Consider the following 7,113-nt stretch of genomic DNA (forward strand, 5'->3'; position numbering starts at 1 on the left):
CCCTCAAATTCCAGAGGATCGGAGCGAGCCCACCCTGGATAGGGGCCCCCTAAGCCTTCTTGGCCTATCCCTGGGGATGGTCACTCACGGGCAGCGCTGCTGGGGCTCCGATTCTGGCCACCGCCATCCACACAGGAAAGAGGAGAGGGGAGGAAGGGGAGGGAAGAGGGGAGGGAAGGAGAAGGGGGAGGAGGGCCCGGGCGACTGGGGGCAGGGGGAGGGGTGCACCGCGCGGGCACTCCTCCAGTCCCCGCCCCTCTTCCCCTGCGGGATCCTCCCTTCTTGCTTGTTTCTCCAACCTAGGTCCCCCAAAGTTTTTTCTGGTGTGAGATTGGACATTCGCTTTCCCTCAGGAATTAGCTGTCCTGGGAGAGTCTGTAGTCCCTAAAAAGGAAGCTGGAAAGAGGTCACCAAATTATTTTGGAAGCCTCTATCTACGGGGGTCTCCATTTTCTTTGCAGTCAGGCCCAGGGCAGAGAGAAGCCGGCGTCCACAGCGAAGGATGGCTGGTGAGGCTGGTGATGAAATCCACACTCATCTGGCGCACAGATGACCAGGTGAGTGAGTGAAGGGCCGAGCTGTGTGCTAAGGCAGCGCCTCTGGCGTGCATCGTGGAGAGTGAACGAGGGATGTGGGAGAGGAGGGCTCTTCCCTAATAGGTTTCCCTTCTCCCAGCACACACACACACACACACACACACACACACACACACACTGTCCCCTGCGAACAGGTGGCTGGCTCTCAGCACATCTTGTCCACTTTTTCAAGAGAGTCTGAACCAGTCACAACAACAACAAATGCAGGTAGGGCGCCCTTTTCCTGAAGGACATTGAATCACAGAATGGAGACTTGAGTTGGACTGGCTAGGGGTGTGTGGGGGGGAGTGGGGATGGGGGAGAAGGGGACATTCCAGGCCCCAGAGGAGTCTGGAGTATTTAGAAGAGGTAGAAATGGCTCAATAGAGTGTGAAACATAAAAGAAATCACGAAGGTTTTAAAGTCTTTTTTATTCGAGTGGATTCCCACTCACTTTTGTATTCTCCAGGGTGGACACCCAGTGGGGCACGCTGGGAATCCCATGGACTTAGAATGGCAGTTGAGAAATACTTGTTTAGTGGTCTGCAAGATGAACTGCCTGGGAGGAGACTGTGTGTGCAAGTTAGGAGAGGAGATGAACAAACACCTCAAGTTGAGGCAGGGCTGGCAGGTGAGAGGAAGCTGGGATTCTGGTGGCATCTCCCTGAACTCACACAGCCGTGTTTCCCCAGTGTCGTCTTTGTGACCTTGGAAAACCTGGAGAAATGGAAATGATATTCAAGTAGTCAGTCTGTCAGGGAGGAAATGGAGCTCCAGAGAGGGCGCAGGTGTGCCTCATATCACACAGTAGGGCACACTTGGGGTAATGTTATTCTTTGGTAAGATTTCTAATTGTGTTTATGCTTAGAGCATAACACTAACAGAACTAAACAAATAATCAGAAGAAGGAGGGCCCCTCACCTCCACAGGTGGATCTGGCTAGGCATGGCTGGGTGGTGCTTGTTTACCACACAAAGCCTGGTGTTTGGTCACCAGCACCTTGTTTTGTGCATTTGTGTGTCCATGGGAGGGTATGTGGGCGTGAGTGTTCAAAGAGGCCAGAAAAGGGCATTAGATTCCCTTGGCGATGGAGTTACAAGCAGTTGTGAGCTTCCGACATGGGTGCTGGGAACCAAACTCCAGTCCTGTCAGAGCAACACTGTGCTCTTCACCACAGAGCCACCTCTCTAGCCCAGAACACCAAATAAAAACCAAACAAGGAAAATCAAAAAACAACGGAGGAGGATGAGTTTCACTGTTGCTGTGTCCCTTGTGTCTACCACCAGCTTCTTGGGGCTGGGAGGGAACAGTCCCTCTCAGAAATGCCATAGCTAACTGAAGAGACACAGAAAACAACGCACTCGGGGAAGTCCCTACCACTACACCAGCTTTCTGAGTGCAGCTTATAAATCATGTCATCTTTGAAGTAAGCAGCGCGGCCTTAGTTAGTAGAGTAAGCTGGTGAGAGAAATCTCATGGACACTGACATTTTCTGGGGAGCAGACAGACATGAAACTTTCTGAAGACTATTCCAGTTAACTGAAAACTGCTTCCTCTTGTACCTTGGAGGGCTCCTGCCCTCCTGTGACCCTGCATCACTCTGGAGATCGCCACATTTGCAGATCTTTTCTTCTTTCTGGCATGTATGAACACACCAGACACTTATCTCCATAGGATTCTTTCTGGCAGAGTCCTTTTGTATTAAAATCTGGTGGTAAACTGCTTAGCCTCTCCTCGCCTAACCTAAGCCACCGCTGACACACTACCTGCAAGGACCCCGTTTTATTTCTGCCTGCACACTCCACAGACCCTCAGAAGACACCGTCTGCCCTTTTACTCAGAGCTTTCCTTATCCCAACAGCCTTTCCGTGGAAACCACTGAGAATTTTCAAGGAGGTCTCTGAATTCACACAGCAGTGGGATTCTGTTTTAAACACCTTCCCTGGGATTGTCTTTGTGACCTTGCAAAACCTGGTAAATGGAAAATAAATTGAAGTGGCCTGTCCAATCACCAGGATTCAAAGAATTCAGGATTTAGTATCACAGGGAGATCCCCAAAGTTTCTGTAGGTAGGACCTGGTGGCTACCTCAGGATTAGTCAGCTAAAGCTATTAAGATCAAGAGGACAGCAAGGCTTGGTCTCAAATGGTTAATGAGAACATTATTCCTCTCTCAAACTTTACAGCAATAGTCTCTATTTAGATGACAAGAACCAGTCAAGACAATGTGATGGCTTTCGGGGAAACTATTTAAAAAAAAAAAAAAAAGCACCCAGAACACAGACATTTCACATGCTTGAAGCATTCTGAGATGAACTAAGTAGCTTTTCTAAGTCCTTTTCTGAGGAAATTCAAATACACTTCAGATAGGAATTTCCTGAGCTAAACAGCTCAGTCAGAATTCTCTGTCAGAATGCCAGCCAAAAGCAACCATATCAATTCAGACCAGCCATCGATTGTCAGTCTTTTATCGTGAGGATGACACTCCTGGCATGCATGCCTTGAGCTATCCTGGCTGGTGGCTACAGCTGGTCCATGGCCATGCCTAGGACGTATGTGATGAACATTTATTGACTGCTTTCTGTGTGCCAGGCACGTCGCTCAACAGCAACAGTCTAAATCTAGGATTGCTCCCTGCTTCCATCCAGCACCTGCTACTGTTGGGGTAGATTATACTCATTAAAGCACAACAGGAGATAGTCCAATTAGCCCAACTGAAGAGGTGACCTAAAGAAATACAGCGAAGACTATGATGATGCATGCCTATAGCACTCAGGAGGCTGAGGAGGGAAGACCATGAACTCAGGGCCTAGCGAGGAGGAGGGGAGGGTGGGGGAGTGGGAGGAAGGGAGGCAGGCAGGCCAAGGGAGACTACTTTTTAGTAGTTGAACAGGATGTTACTGACATTGTGTTGTTGACTAGATAATGCTGTTCCTAGTCTTGGGCTTCAAAGATCTCCCTCTTGGGCCTTTCCATTATACTCGTTGTGTTTCAGAAAGGACTGGAGTGGAGGTCAGGAATTATTAAAGCCCCTAGCAAAATAAACAGTGAGGTTCCCATCGGGGAGTTGCCTTTCGAGGCCCTTCCACTGACAGGCTCCACCATGCTTCTTCTGCGGAGTTTTCCTAGTCTTCCCATGGAAGAGTTGTTCAAAAGTTCTCTTTCCTCCAAAAGGTTTAAAAGAACTGAACTGTAATTGCCGGCTAGCCTTCTAATTTGGAACTAATTACTAAACTGCTCAGAAATGTAAGGCAGAGGAGCCTGCTTGCTGACAGCCTTCCCATTCATCACCGTGGTATCTGAGGACATGGCTCTCAGCTGAGGACAGCAGCTTCCTCTTCATACACAGACTGCGCCTCTCACTGGCGTGGCCCTCGGATGTTTTCTCAGCATCATCTCCATCTATGGTTTCTCTTCAGGTTAAAGTTGTGGAGCAGCTTGAGGCCTTTAAGAGTGGGGAGGGCTGGAGAGATCACTAAGCAGTTAAGAGCGCTTGTTATTCTTGCAGAGGATGGTGGTTCAGTTCCCAGCACTGACACGGTTACTCACAAGCACCCAAAACTCCAGTTCCAGGGAATTAGCTCTCTCCTGATCTCCATAGCGCCAAGCAAACCCACAGTGCACAGATATAAATGCAGGCTAACTCTTATAACTATAAATCGCACACCTTATTCTGCTTGAGGAGTTTCACAGTAGAGATTATTTTCACTCAACTGAAGAAAGCTTTTGGTTGCTCTCATTTGGTGACTTCGAGCTAAGTTGTTCCTGGTTGCTCTCATTTGGTGGCTTTGAGCTAGTTGTTCCTGGTTGTTTTAACATGCTTGCAGATGCTATGGCTCAGGTTTTGGCTTTGGTTTGTTTTGAGTTTTTTTTTTGTTTTGTTTTGTTTTTTGGTTTGTTAGTTTTTGTTGTTGGTGGTTGTTGTTTGTTTTTAATGCAAATGCTAGTGACCTCTGTCTTGTAGTGACTAAATACTTGACAGAAAACAACTCAAGGGAGGAAAGCTTTATTTTGGATTTGGAGAGATGTTAGTCCATCCTGGAAGGGAAGATACAGCGACAGAGAATGTGCCAGGGTTGTTGACTTCTTTGTGGTCCAGGAAGCAGAAAGAGCAAGCTGTATGGTAGGCAATAGAACCCAGTGACCTATTTCCACCAGGTAGGTCTTATGCCTAAAGATTCTATAGTCTTCAAGATGGTCCACGAGGTGGGCCCTGAGCATCTAAAGCATGACCCTGGGAGGGATGTTTCAGATATTAACTGTGACAATGGACAAGTCATGTCAGTTTACCTAACAGCGTCTTACCACCTCACCAGAAGCAACAGTTCTGTGTGGAGAACTCAAAGTTCTTGGGATACAGAAGAAACTATTCCTTGTCAGTGTGGCTCTCACATGCTTGCCCAGTTGTTATCTGCCAATGATGTTACTATCTTCATGTTAAATCCCACTTTATATGACAATCCAGTTTATCAGCTTTAAGAGCCAATAGCGCCACATCTTGACAACTTAATGGAGGGTGATATTGAAAAATGACAATTTATAGTCACCAAACATCAAGACATATTCATCAGTCTCTCAAGCTGTGCCTGAAGGCTCTTCTCCACGCTGCCACTTCTGGTTGCTTCAGTGTACACAGTGCCTCCAGGAATCAGGAGCCAGGGAATGAGGTAATGGGCCTCCCTTTTACCATTGGACAGTCCTTCCGTTTTTTCCATTGGAATTTCTTATCACATATTTTTTTTATTAAACCATGTTTATTAACTAAGAGTGGGAATAAGTGCATTTCTAAATTACTTTTTTGTTTAAGGGCACTGTCTGTTTCTGTGTGGGCATGTACCAATGGGTGTGATGCCCTCTGAGACCAGAACATGGCATCAGGTCCCCTGAAGCTGAAGCTACAGGTCACCACCTGATGTGCTACCTGATGTGCTACCTGATGTGGGTGCCAGGAATCAAATTTCAGTTTTCTGCAAGAACAGAAGGTACCCTTAATTACCCCATCTCCCCAGTCCTGTTAAGAGATGTGTATTCTTGATCTACTTCCTGGTTTTCCAAATTTTTCAACAATATGCATATAACACATAATCAAGAAAAAATAGGAAATGTCATTTTAATAAGTTCTCCAGAAAGCAAGTCAGTCTTGTTGTTGTTCATGGCTTTCTGTGTCTGTGTGTATGTGTGTGTGTGTGTGTGTCTGTGTGTATGTGTGTCTGTGTGTGTGTGTACCTGTGTGTGTGTCTGTGTGTGTGTGTGTCTGTGTGTGTGTGTCTGTGTGTATGTGTGTCTGTGTGTGTGTGTCTGTGTGTGTGTGTCTGTGTGTGTGTGTGTGTACACCTCAGTCACTATCTGCTGAGGGTGAGAATCTTCTCTCCTTCTGTCCATATCTTGAGCAGAGAGAACATTTTTTGAGAGGGAGCTGAAGTGGTGAGCAGAGGGCTGCCATGAGACCGGTTTCTGGAACTAAGGGAGAGACAGTGACTGCCCACAATGTGAAGTAGAGAACAGCAGATCTGCCAGACAGGGAGCAACCAAGACAGATCACAGTGAGTCAGGAGGCTCCTTGATATAGTTTCATATGTTTCCTTAATATGGAGTCTCAAAAGTTGCCTAGTCTGACCTCAAAGTCCTGGACCCAAATGCTCCCTCTGCTTCAGCCCCCCAGGAGCTGGGACTCAGGCGCACGCCATCATACTCAGCTTGAGAATTCTTGAAGATGAGTTGGCTGAATACCCAACTGGATTTGGCTTCACTGAAAGGAGAATTACATACCCGGAGAAAAGCTCTGGAGAAAAGCTCAGGAACAGAGTAGTGCAACACAAGCAATACTTGTTTGTTTGCTTGTTTGTTTTTAAAGGTCATTATTGGTTCCAGAGACAACAAAGATTTATGTAGAAAAGAAGAAGTCATACATTACGTGACTTGAATAACCATGTGCATGTGAACAGTCATAAGGAAGTTTATGTTGAATGTCATCAATATGATCAAATGTTAAAGTAACCGATTTAAGAAGGTAGTATTGTGTGAGAAGTGGGAGTGAGGAGGCACACAAAATGTCTCCCAGTGCAGGGCCAGGCTCAGCAGGAAAATCACAGGTAAGTACATGCTATTTGGGAACATAAAGACTAAACCAGTGAGTGGAAGTGGCTTTCTCTCTGCAGAGCTCGAGGTAAGCAGAGATTAGGGGTCTGTTTTTGTTTGTTTTTCCTCAGTAACATATATTTTAGAAAAGCCTGACTCAAACTGAAGTTCATAGCTTTGATTAAAGTATAGACAACTTGGGAGCTGGAGAGATGGCTCAGCAATTAAGAGTACTGGGCCGAGTTCAGTTTCCATAGCCAGCTCAACTCAGCTCATAACTGCCTGTGACTCCAGGTCCAGGTGGTGCCTCCAGCCTTCTCCACTCATACACATCCTATTATACACACAGAGAGACAGACACATAATTAAAAGTAACAAAATCTTCAAAAATGAAATACAAACAACTTGAAGAAAAACAGCCTTTATCTATTATGTTTTCTTCCTTCCTTTTTTTTTTTTTT

At 46.3% G+C, this 7,113-nt stretch overlaps 1 protein-coding gene and 1 long non-coding RNA gene across 6 annotated transcripts in view; one reads left to right on the forward strand and one right to left on the reverse strand.

Moving 5' to 3' along the window:
- Positions 1 to 178, reverse strand: part of Ston1 (stonin 1) — a 60,434-nt gene extending 60,256 nt beyond the window's left edge. For 2 of the 3 annotated variants that reach the window (XM_031357663.1, XM_031357664.1), the window contains exon 1: positions 89 to 173. The gene's annotated coding sequence lies outside the window, so the exon portion shown is untranslated. Of the gene's footprint in view, positions 1 to 88 lie in introns of all 3 variants that reach the window. The other variant, XM_031357666.1, reaches the window with a different exon arrangement.
- Positions 160 to 7,113, forward strand: LOC116080960. Of its 3 annotated transcripts, none has more exons than XR_004114695.1 (4): positions 160 to 557; positions 5,040 to 5,241; positions 5,382 to 5,556; positions 5,968 to 7,113. It is a non-coding gene; the product is annotated as an uncharacterized LOC116080960 (long non-coding RNA). The 3 variants fall into 3 exon arrangements; XR_004114694.1 differs by having other exon boundaries at positions 5,382 to 6,117; positions 6,229 to 6,338; XR_004114693.1 differs by having other exon boundaries at positions 5,382 to 7,113.

This window comes from Mastomys coucha, unplaced genomic scaffold (assembly GCF_008632895.1).
Source record: "Mastomys coucha isolate ucsf_1 unplaced genomic scaffold, UCSF_Mcou_1 pScaffold6, whole genome shotgun sequence".
NCBI classification, from domain to species: domain Eukaryota; kingdom Metazoa; phylum Chordata; class Mammalia; order Rodentia; family Muridae; genus Mastomys; species Mastomys coucha.